Consider the following 12794-nt stretch of genomic DNA (forward strand, 5'->3'; position numbering starts at 1 on the left):
ACATGCTGAAAAGGTTGTTACCATCAGGGAGAGAACTGAAACATGGAGGATGCCGGCCCTCCAGGACCCACTTTGGGCAGCCCTGTTCTAAAGGTTCTCTGTTCTCTGCAGGACGGTCACCAAACATTTGGTTTGTGTACAGGACAAACTTTGAGGTATCCTCAACTGTCCTCAAATCCTCAAAATGTTCCTACAGAGCTGGAAATTAAAAACTTGCAATCGACTTGTCGCTGTATGCTGCGGCATCGCAAACGGACAAAATGGCGCACCGAACCACGTCAACACCCAACGCCGTACCGCTCAGTGGAAACGTGGCGTTCACATCCTACAATACAGGCATAACCCCCCCCCAAAAAACCAAGAGCATCAGTTTGTTTTCACACCAGTTCTTTTATACTTTATTTCCATTTATAAGCATTTATCTCAAGTCGACAGGTTACATCACAGCCCATCAGCTCTCTGGAATTGTCAATGTACTGGATATCAGCAGGGAGGACGACGGAAAGACTGAGGGAGACCAGGTACGGCTAAAACAGGGAGAGGAACGCAGGGGGCAGGGAGGGGATGCTAAGGTTACTGCTTCCAGATCCCAAACTCAGACCGATCAACACAGTGTTTGTCCCACGATAATCGTCATCCTTATTGTTATCACCATTCAGTCGAGTGCTGTTGTGCAGAAAGGGAATGCTGGGAACTTGGAGGACTCGGTGCATTGGACCTGGAAGAGAGGAGGGCGGATTTAAAACAGAGACTTATGACAGCAAATGATTTCAGGTTTTTAAATTGCTTATCTTGTCAACTTTATATCGGTTCAGTTGTTCTTGTATATATTCCACAAACCTTGGACATAAATGGCAACGTTAATATCCTTCTTTCAGCAGAAATGTGTTGTATTAGCATTGAAGATATTATTTCATATTGCTTTGTTCTGTTTTTTCTGCCAATATGGTTAACATGTTTAACTGTAGAGTTTCTCTCCAAGATAAAGAAGCTGATACTAAATCTTTACCTTTCTTTAACAGCAGAAGTACAGAATTCGTGCTTCTGTCTATTTTGTGTGCATGCTCTGTCCTCTCAAACAGCCTGACACCTTTTGTTTTTATTTCACATGACATCCACAATAAACTACATTAAAGTTTGTGGTTGTAGTGTTTTAGCATCTGGGCACTTTGTGACACTGCGAGGATTCTTTTTTGGTAAAATGCAAAAACAGTTGTGACTCTGTAGATATTAATTAGTTTATTTTTTCAGTCATTTTTAACACAGGTAAATAAAATAAAAAAATCACACAAGACAAAACTAGTGGAAAAACAGATTAATAATATTTAAATTCCTGTCAGGGGCAAGAACACAAAGTGTAAACCGGAAAAAGTAGGCTTTCACACAAAGCCTCCTCAGACTCAAAGAAGCACAATATTTCTTTACTATTTTCTAAAACATTCCAGTCAAGTTTGTGGACAAACTCATAAAAGAAAACATGAATAAATGTTATTGCATTTGTTTAACACACCTTTTTTTATTTAAATTGAGAAAAACACAGTTTTAACTCTCCACAACCATTATCCCACACTTGAATCCCTCTAACTGAAGTACAGTCATTTTTAATATTTGACCTTCTGAAATCAGTTTGTTTCTTTAATGTCGAACCCCTTCTGCATACACATTGAAAAGAGTTTATTAGAGGCTTTGTACATATAATGCTGGTCTGAGCTCTACTAAATCACATTATTTAAAGTATACAATGTAAGAAATATTTCATTAGTTGGATGAAAACAATCTCACACAGTCATAATTTGGATAGCTCTCTTCTGGAGGTTTTGCATTGGTTTTATACAGTCTTCCCCTGATCTGCACACATGAACTAAGTAACAGTATAACATAAGTGCTTTCTTATTTGGAAAAAATATATTTTTTTATTTTATTTAACTTTGCAATAGTTTTTGACATTTACATTATCAACCTTCCAAGAGTATCACCCTGAAAAATTCTGATTTCATATCATGAGTTTGACATCTTTTAAAAAAACATTTTTTTTATGTTTATGTCACACACACACACACACACACGCACACACGCACACACGCACACACGCACACACACACACACACACACACACACACACACACACACACACACACACACACACACACACACACACCTACACACACAAAAAAGGCTTCCCAACTGTTCCCATCTGAACTGAGCAGGACTGAGTCCATCCTTACATGTCAGGCTGCAGGGGGCTCCTCACGACGTCCCCTCAGCTGCGCTCTTCACGCAGGCGGCGAAGGCCTCCATCAGCTCCCTGCAGCCCTCGACTCCCTTCTCCGCCACGCTGCAAGACAGATCGATCGAATCAGACCGATAAAGACTAAGGGGCAAACCGAAGAAAAATTCAGAACGCCAAATTCTGTCGGTAAGGATTTGGCGCGGATGCTTTAAATCTGCATCCGCGGTTTAAAGCCTGCTGACTAAACAGATGCCTGTTTGAAATGCTAACAGATGTGGGGGAAAAAGAAAAGAAAAAAGACGTGAGCGGGAGCACGTCCGACGAGTGAGAGGGATGAAAGGAAAGAGGGAAAAGATGGCTGCGGATTAATACAGGCTCCCATTCAGCAGCAGACGCTGCCACAGAGCGTCAGGGTGATGGAGCGGAAGAGAGGAGGGAGGGAAGAGAGGATGGGTCCATGTGTTTGGAGGGGGAGGAGGAGAAGATTGCGTGATGAAACAGAGATAACAGAGTGTCATGTTACTGTAGACTCATCCTCTGGCTCTCCTCCCAGGGCTTCATCAGCTCCCTGTAAGGAGCTGCTCCTCCAGCAACAGGCCCCAGCATGACTTTTATATTCACTATGTACCCACAGCAAGAAAACCTGAACTTTTTTATTATTATTGTTTTTGTAATAATTTGCTTCACTTGGCGTTAAAGGTCTGAATCCAGAATATCTACAAACGTAACGAACTGAAAGGAAATGATTCAGCTTGTTACTCGTTGCTACAGTTCAGAATACGTGTTAGAAATCTTTACATGCCTGAGTATTACAAGTTTTACTGTAAAAACAAAGGCAACATTTTCATCTAGCAATGACCCTCTCTCATGTCCAACACACACACACCCGCATCCCCCCACCCCCCACACACACCCACCCCTGCCCACATACACTCACACATAAAGGAATGGGATGGTGGGTGACACCATTTCTGTTTCATTCACAGTTTTAACTCTATGCTGTTGTTTCATTTTAAGCAGCTATGAGCCACGCAAGTCACTCAATAAGTTGTTGCTGGGTAACCAAAGGGTGAGTTAGTTAGTTGATGCCATCATAGACAAACAAGGTTGAGAGTTTGAGCAGCTAAAGACTTTGCTCTGCCTACATTTCCCAGAATGCTACGTGGTTCTGAATCAGAGCTCAGTGATTATTCTATCAGATGTATTATCTCTTGATATTGATCACGTGTCTATCACAATACATATTGTTTCAAAGGTTTCAGTTTTCATGGTGAAATGAAAAGTATCCATTTCCATATGGACTTGTGTTCATTCAGTTCAAAGCCAAACCAGATGTGAGAAAAGAATAGAAATATTCCTTATTACCCAACACTGGGGAAATTCAACAGGACCAACAGGACCCCCACCCCCCACACCCTCTGAGCCCCCCTGTTGCCATCTCTCATAATTTTGATTCACCAGTTGTGCCTCGTTCCCCTCTCTGCTGCGTCGCGTTGTCAGCAGTGATGTAACATCCAGCTGGCAGATTATCACTCTGAGCCTTGCTCTGCCTGGAGGGATGGAGCTAAGAGTGTGTTTGTGTGCTGCTTGTGAGGATGTGGGAAGAGACGGGCCGCCGAGTGTACACTGTACACACCCGTGTGGTGGGACAGAGCAGAAACGTGATTGGGTCTGAAGACCCAACAAGAGAGCAACAACGGCACCCCGAGGGTGTTGGAAAAAAATAAACCCTGCTACTGCTACATCGGGCCCAGAAAGCATTCCCTACAATGTAAATCCTAAAAGTGGGAATAATTTGTTCAAAATAATGGATTTCCGGTTGTCCTTAATGAAAATGTCGGCTTTCAGAGGGTCACTGAGGTCCTTCAAGGATCCAAGCAGGTATGCTCACCGGATGAGGGGATTACAGTTAGCGGGTCTGTATGTATGAAGTTGATGACATCATCACCAACAAAGCCATTGCGTAATCTCCTCAGAGAATCAGTACAGGGTCAAGGGGCAAAGCTGAGTTGTCATAGCAACATGTCCGGTCAATCCACGTCCTGGCCTGGGACGTGGATCGAGGAGCATTAAGGAGTGACGTCCCCCTGCCCCGGCCGGATGTGGGTGATGAATTATTTAGGCTCCGTTAGGTGTAGTGAGTCATCGGGGATGAATATATATATAAAACATCAGTGGGCAGGTGCAGAGGTTAAAGGTTGATGTGGAGAACAAGAATTGGTCAGGGGGTCAGGTGGTTTAGGCTGGGCTTAACACATGTTAGATGGAGAGCAGGTGGGAAAGATTTGAGGGGACTAATTCCAACACAACTAAAAGTAAAAGGAATAAAGTCAAAAATCAAAGATCCAGCTCTCTGATCATTTTTTGGGAAGACTTTTTGTGAGCCCTAGCTAGTGTCGCTATAAGGAAACTGCATATCATAAGCTGCATTTCCATTCCAAATGTGCACAAAACTTTGTCGATATTCAGCTAATGTTGAAAAAACACAATTCCGCATTTGTGCTCTTTCCATTAAATAAGAAACTAAAATCACACGTGAATAAGTTTGTTCACGCGATAAGTCAAAAACATGCCACGCCAACAACAGGAAGTGGTCCTCCTACCACTTCCTGCCAGCATAAAACATCAGGTTGTTCATCACATTACTCACATGATGCAAAAAACTGTTTCCATGTAAAGTACACAGAAAATAATGAAAGAAGAATCTCTAAGGTAAGGTTTTTTTATTTATTTATTTATTTTTTTTTTTTCTGGCCAAAATTGCGATGAGGTGGAAGTAAACATCATCCTGTAGTCCCATCGTCATGACAATCATGGCAGTAAACTTGTTAAGGGCTGGTAGACCATGAGGAGGTCTAACAGTTTCTGGTACAGGTTAGGTTACTTTTTGTATACCTGTAGGTATAGATAAGTGTAGCTGTATAGAGAAATATGTCATATTAACCAGGATAAGAGGAGTTCTATCCCAGACATATTAGTTTTCTCAACATGATCGCCTCAGTGTGTTCTTGCTATTTCTGGCTCACTGTAAATGTGAAGCCTTTGCTTCTTTAGCCAGCCTGGGTTAAATAAAACAGGTATCAAGTAGAGTGGAAACATGATCTATGACAGAGAGCGCTTCACCATGTCCTGCACATACAGTTTCACACATACTAGAAGCTATAAATGCCCAGGGACTACTAACCATTACACAAAATGAAGCCTTGTTGAGTTTAATGTTAGCTAAATTTTGCTAGCAGTCAAATCCAGGTGTAGCCAGAAGTGTATTTTGATACCACCTTGGCCTTCATCATGGAACAGACTCATGGAGACCTAATGATGTCAAACCAGAACATTTTCCTTCAAAACATCTTTATTGAGGAACAAATAAAGACAGTTTTAAGGTTTAGTAACAAAGACTAAGAACAAGAGCTATAGTGTCTTCAGTCTAGGCAGATGACAAATTGTTAGCTTAACCATTTGTTGACAGATTTCACTTGAATGGCAGCAAGGCCGGGACAGAGCAACGGTTAGCATCCTTTAGCGTCCTTTAGCAGCAACCTACACAGCCAAATGTGTGCATGTACAGTTATAGGCAGCAGCTTCTGTATGTCACAACATGGCGTCTGGCTCTTAGAAATTTTGATAACAACGCCAAAATAATTAAATTGTTCTTCTAACAAGAATTACTGACATTGCATTACATAATTAGATTTTTTCCGGTTAAAACCTTCCAAAATCTATCTAAAATGATTTTTGTTAATCTCAAAAATATTGGTAATGGTGAGTTAGTCTATTTTGTCCAGGTTCTGGGTTTGACATCACAAGAAGAAATAAAAAGCAGTGGCTAAATGGGTATTGCTAACTTTAGCACCTTTAAAGTGTAAATGTCTATAGCTAAACATTTAATTTAGCTAAAACTCAATGTGAATTCCTGTGAAATAGAGGAAAACTAGATGTAGGAAATACTTCCATAAAATAAAAAAAATATACATCCAAATAAATATAGCTAAGCATTTACATTCTAACTTAAAGCTGAAACTCAATATAAAAAGCTGTAAGACTAAAAAAGGTGCAGATTCAGGGACTTTTCCAAAGACACAAAATGTATGTAGGCTACATCTGTGTTCAGCTAGCAAACATCAATGTAGCAAAAGCATCACTTAAATTCTTACAAAGTGATTAGAACTGCAGACTGAAGCAATACTACCAAATTAAAATATCAATTCCTGTAGAGCTAGCTAAACAAACTGAACTCAATAGAGATTCTTATAAAACTCTAGAATCCGATAAAGATGAGGAGAGACGCAGGTAAAGAATTCACTGGCACATTAATTAAAGGGAAATGCAGAAGTGCTAGCATGACAGATTAAACAAATGTAATGGACAATGATTCTTATGAAATTCATGTCTTACTAAAACTCAAGGTCGTAAATCCAAGGTCATAGCGTATGGGTTTACTACTAGGGTCACTGTGGCTCTTCAAATCTCAAAACTTAACATGTGCTGGAAGGCTATATTTATCAGTGCTTGTGCTGCTACATTTTGGACGTCTGAAAATCTTGGGTTCAAGTTCAGCTGACTTCAGCTGCATACAGTGACCTATATAAACCCAGAGCCCTGCAGGACGTCAGTGACATAGCATGTATATCTACTTTGAGCATCTTGTGTCTTAAACACCATGGGGTGTAATTCTTGGCCAGATCTCCTTGCATTTCTAGAATGTCTTAAATAGAAGAGCAATTGAAGGTATTTTTCAGTGACTGCACTGTGGTGTTGAAACTTAACATACAACTTGCAAGGAAAACACGGCTTAGTACCCTTCAACATAAAGTTGGCAGCTGCAAATCTTAAAAGCAAGATTCATCCACGCCTTTTTATATTCCCTGCCCCCACCTCAGCTTGCAGTCTTATCTAAAGGATTCATACCCCAACAAGAACTTTATCAACTTAAACACTCTTGCCAAAGCAAGCTAGACTGTTATTGCGTTCCACAAAACGTGAGCACTTCATCAAGCTATAAATAACAAGGAACCAAAAATGTTTTCGACACTGTGTCAATATCCTAGTTGATGTCTCTAGGAGTTAAGCTCTTTTGGACATTCACAAATACTCAAAAAATAATAAATTTAAATTAAGTGTTTGTCAAAGCATCTATTAAATAAGGTCATTGCATTTTTTTTAAAGAAATATACAAACAGCCCTCCAAACGTCCTTTTCCCTTATGTCCCTGAACGTTGACACAGAACGAGTTGGAAGGATACAGTGGGGACAAATGGATCGAGGTGCCGCAAAGTATTGTGGGGAAAGGGAGACTAGTGACGTAAGCAGATTCCCAGCCTCCATCCATGCGGATGGACAAGCATCAAGCATCACCCCACTGCCATACATCGTTAACCTCCAATTACTCTCCCATACACAGGATATCCCAGAGTTTTCATAGCCCCTTTCAGCACCCAGTTGGGATGTCAAAGTCTGTTACATCCCCACATACAAGATGTGGACGTTTTTAGCCGGAATCCTAGTGTCCGCTGACGAGACTCCATTTTATCGTGGCGCATTTTCGAATGCTGCTGTCCATAGCTGACCCAGAGATGTTGTGACAAACTCCGAGGTTTTAATTGTTATCAGCCGCAGGGTGATGGTGATGTTTGCTTGTGCAGTTGCCTCTCATGAAGGTATCAGCCCAGCTTTTTGCAAGCAAATGAGGGTCGTACTGATCTCCACCTCAATCTGTACAATTATGCGAATGCATCTCTGAAAGCTTCAGCCGACGGTCAAGCCGGGCTCTCTGTGATGAGTGTTAGTGACAAAGTGCCCAAACTTCCTTGCAACACAAATTCCATGACTTACCATTTGTCCAGGTCTGCTTTGACGCTGGCGCACGCTGCAGGGACGGGGGCCTCTGCGGGGGCAGCCGCGGTCTCAGAATCCGACATGTCTGTGGTGGGTTGTGGTGCTATGTGGTGCCAAGGGTACCCTTTCTGTCCTGTTTCTGTCCTCTGGACGCCTATGGATTCCAGTGCCAGTGATAGAGAGAGAGAGAGAAAGAGAGAGAGTGAAGATGAGAGTGAGTTGGTGGTAGGGGAGGGGTAGAGGAGTGCAGGAGGGGGTGGGAGGAGATAAAACATGTAAGAGGGAAGCTCATATGTGTACATAGCGGTTCAGGTTGAGAGGGCAGCGACGTGAAGCCAAGGGTTCAACATTAGGTTTGGGAAACAAGGGCAAGAATTTGGGAATCTTCCTAAGTAGGCTAAACTCCAGAACCACCTTGTGTATGATTAGGTACACTGAAATGACTTGAGTCTTATGGTTATGTGTGTCTGTACATCTGCTTTTTGATCTTTTTTAGAAGCTTTGTTGGGACAGTTGCTTACTTTTCAAGGACCTGGTATCTTTATGGAGACATGAGTCTGTTATAAATACTTTGAAACATTTGGGTTGCATTTGGGATTGGCTCCAAGAAAGAATATGTCAGTGTAATGTTTTAATAAGGACAGAAAAAATGAACCTGTGTGAATGAGTGTGTGTATGTGCGTGTGTCCAGACTCGCTCTAACCCACTGAATGCTGCCATCTAATGGCAGCTTTATAAAAGTGATTTATACTACTGCCATCTTCACAATGACTTTCTGGCAGTCATCAAAATTTTTTAATCAACATACAAGACAACAATAATAGTCAAAGCAAAGAAACTACTTTGAGCAAAACCTTTTTCTTGGACTTTCTAATATTCATGGTGAAACATTTGGAATTGGGCAGCAACAGATCATTTTCATCAGTTGGCGTGGTGATCTTTTTTTGACCTACATGTCTATAATCATAACTCATGAGATTAAATGAACCAGCCTGTTTGACTCCAGGCACGTGCTTTAGAAAGAAAACAAACTGTAGAATGTGGATGGAAAAAAACAACAACAAAAAAACACACAACTCTTATTAAAATGGTTGTGTTTTTTTGGTATTGGAGCTTTACATTTTTTCTAACATTTTTGTCTAACAACCTATCAAGTGATTTGCTTATTATGGGATAAAAAGTTTTATGATTTAGGGACTTTGTGTTGGTTATTTTCTCCCAGTGATCTACATATTTTGGTCAAGCCTGTGGATAGTGGATAATGTAGTTCTCTAGTTAAAGTCAGGTTCCTTTCTGATCTGTAGGGAGGCAGAGACAGTTCCTCACCTGCCATCATAACTGATTTAATACTAACAAATATTACAGGAAAGTGACCTGAAATGACCCAACTCTTCTATAAATATGTTTTCTGTATGACTTAAACATTTTATGGTGAAAATAGCTGAAATTAAGCATTGGCTGTTCTAATACATGAGGCAGTAATGAGCTGTGCCTAACATTAGATGGCGTTGTGTCGCACGCAGCGTCTTTCGTATGCCCGTTGCTGCCGCTGCTTATATTACCAACACACGACTTATAACATGTTGACAGTTACCTGTCTGTCTAAATTTCTCTACATAAATGACCCCAAAAGAAAGAAATAAGAAATATCAGGTTCAGGTCACTGCGTAGTCTTCTTCTATCTATGCATTGACAACCTGGAAACATAAAGTCGACGACCCAGGACAACTCACCTCCGTGGTACAGCTAAAGGTATGACCATACACAATTTCTTTTCTAAAAATGTTTTACATAAAAAATAATCTAGCCCAAGTCTGATAAAAGCCCCTTGCTCTTGCTGGAGGCGTGGAGTCTGTCGAAGTCTGAAACACATCGCATTTTATCCAGTCCTTCGCAGCTCAACCGTGAAGGAATGAAGCTTATAGGAAACTGCGTAATCCCGAAGGAAAGAAGAGCCACAACATATTTGCTAGCAATAAAATGTCTTAACATTTCTCTTTGCTGCGGCATAACTCAATACTTAGAAGCATGGCCCAAACAATGGCTTTGTTAACTCGTCAAACCACACTGCCATTGTCAGACTACAACACAGGCATCACAGTTTAAAATGTGATGGTCAACTAACAAGCTGTTTTGCGTAAAATGGAACATTTTTAACACAGTGAACAAACTTTTTGCTCCTTGAATATCTTCGCAAATTTCCAAAAAAGTTGGAAATTTGCAATCTTTTTCCATTTTTTTTCTAGAAAATTTCTGGGATTAATCTCAAAATTTCTTACTTTTTTGGTGGAAATTTACTCCTATTTTTTTATATTTACAATGGCCCTGATAAATGGATGCATTTCTGACTGAAATACCTTATTTTATGCCTATGTTTATCAATTTATTACGTGTGGAATTCATATTGACATGCATTGAAAGACATATTTTTGAATAAAATAGGCAAAAAATATCTACTCAATTAGAAATCTGACAAGCCCTGCAATACGGGGTTACAGCCCCCAGGTTGAAGACCTTTGAGCTGTCGTATTGTTGAACATCTGTGAATAGATTAAAGCATAAATTTAAAGCTTTTAAAACAACAGAGGTTTCAATTAAGGTCAAAACTGAAATATAAAGTTTTTGGGGAGTTTCATGTCTTGATATGTCCACTCCAGAGGAGTCAGTGTCTCCGGTCATGAACGTCACCTCACGTCACTGCATCACTCGTAATTCAGAAAGAACATGCTGTAACTGGACTCTGCAGCTCCTCATGTAATCCTCTTCCTCATTCATTATCCACAAAGAAAGTGTCCCTAAATTACATTAGCATTAAATGTCAACCAATTAACTCGCCGTAGAACCTCAGCTCAAACATATCTTGGCTCCTATTGCCAAAAAAAGCCTTTTAATGAATGCATTCACTGAAATGAGACTACAGTTACAAGCACAGTTTAGATCATGACATTTTGAAATGAAAGTGTTTAAAAACACCATAAATACTGTCAAAATACATAGGGTTACTAAAAGGTTTTTGTAGAAGAAGAAAATGTAGTTCTTTAGAGCAAATAGAAGCCAACTCCAAACTTCAGTCTGGGTGGATGAGGAAATGGATAAGAGAGAACGCCATGTACTTTAAGTTGCAGAATTCTGAGTTTTAACATCAGAGCTGGTAACTCCTACCTACGGTCTCAGCAGACAGGATGTCTAGGTCAGCGGGGCTGGAGAAGTGTCTCTGTGTCCAGGACGCAGCGGAGAATGTCTAAACAAGGACTTTGATGTGCAACAAAATCTCTGGGGTTGGGTGTCTTCTTTCGAAGAAAGACGGATTCTGGTTTATGAGAGTGTGCGCAAGTACGTGTATGCGTGTTCACGTGTATGCATTTACGGTTTTTGTATGGCCAGGAGCAGAAAGTTAAGATTGCGAGTGTCGGAGGGGGTGGAGGGTAAACGGCTGAAAGAGGGCCAAACATTTTTTTCCTCAAACAGCTCACGGCAAAACAGCAACAGGCTAAAAAAGAAAAAACAGAAGACACTCCCTGTTGAAATTGCATGAGGGTTAAACAGAGATCCAACGAAGTGGTGGGGGGTCAACCTGTGTGTGACATTTATCATAGGGTAGGCCGAATCTATGCCGACGGTGCACTGCAACAGTCCTTAAAGCCTCCGGTCATAAATTAGACAAACAGCTCCAGTGACCCTCACATTGTTTCCTCTGTGTCCTTCCTCCACTTCAGCCTGTTTCTATCTCACCTCCTACAGGATGTAAAGGCTCCTCATGCTTTGGCACCTCAGGCTCTTTGCTGACTCCTCATTGTTGAACCAACTTGAGGACAAACCTTCAGCGTTGCTTTGTAACACTAAACCAACAACAGCTAAACGGGGTTCCTGCCAATGAATACGCATTTTGAAGGCAAAAATTTGGAAGTTGAACTACAACCACCTGAATCGGTGAAGACTTGTTCAAAGTCAAGATCAATTCAAAGTCAGTCTGTATATCACGTATGAGCCTTTCATGTTTGCACATATGGCATATATTATGTGTAGTGACAGATGGTTTTCAGGGTGTTGAAAGCAAAAACCCATAAACTGCACACGGGACCACGCGTGGCATTAGAGGAACATGTAGAAACGTCCCAGATATCTTAAACATTCATCTTGCTCTGACTTTAATTGCTCAATATTTGGAAGCAACACAGACTGAACTGCTTCATTCCTCCGCTGCCATTGCCAAACTATAACCTTATATTTTCAGACTGCAGTTTTAAAACAGAGCAGAAAATCGACGTCATTGTTAACAACTCTTCGTTTTGTTCCAGGCAACGTCTTTCCTCCTGCAGCTCACAAACCTGCGTGCCAGGTTCATTGTTCAACTTTCCTTCTGAGTTGCCCTCAGGAATCAGTGTGTGCATCGATGTGTGTGTCGGCATAATGGCCTGTGATGAATCAGCAACCTGTTGAGGTTGTACTTGTCTCTTTTCAAACTACCACTGGATACAGGGACAAACCCTTCCACAGTTTAAAGGTTTAAACGGTGGACAGACTCCACAAATCTGGCCTAGTTAGATACGCAGAGATCCTTGAGGAAAACCTTTTGGAGGTTCACCTTCCAGGAGGGCAAAGATCCTAAATATACATCCAGAGTCACAAAGGAATGGCTTAGATTAAAGCCCATGTGTTAGAATGACCTAATAAAAAAGGGGTGTAGATCACTTTGGATGGGACTATTAGTAAGGGAGGCATTTTTGTT

General features: G+C 41.0%; 1 long non-coding RNA gene across 2 annotated transcripts; it reads right to left on the minus strand.

The window, feature by feature from the left end:
• Window positions 1-370: 370 nt before the first annotated feature.
• LOC111611679 lies at window positions 371-11396 on the minus strand. 2 transcript variants are annotated; one of them, XR_002754158.1, is made up of 4 exons: window positions 11232-11396; window positions 8063-8219; window positions 2226-2335; window positions 371-718 (listed from the first exon to the last, which is right to left on the minus strand). It is a non-coding gene; the product is annotated as an uncharacterized LOC111611679 (long non-coding RNA). The 2 variants fall into 2 exon arrangements; XR_002754157.1 differs by having other exon boundaries at window positions 11228-11395.
• Window positions 11397-12794: the final 1398 nt, after the last annotated feature.

Source organism: Xiphophorus maculatus, chromosome 16 (genome assembly GCF_002775205.1).
Source record: "Xiphophorus maculatus strain JP 163 A chromosome 16, X_maculatus-5.0-male, whole genome shotgun sequence".
NCBI lineage: Eukaryota > Metazoa > Chordata > Actinopteri > Cyprinodontiformes > Poeciliidae > Xiphophorus > Xiphophorus maculatus.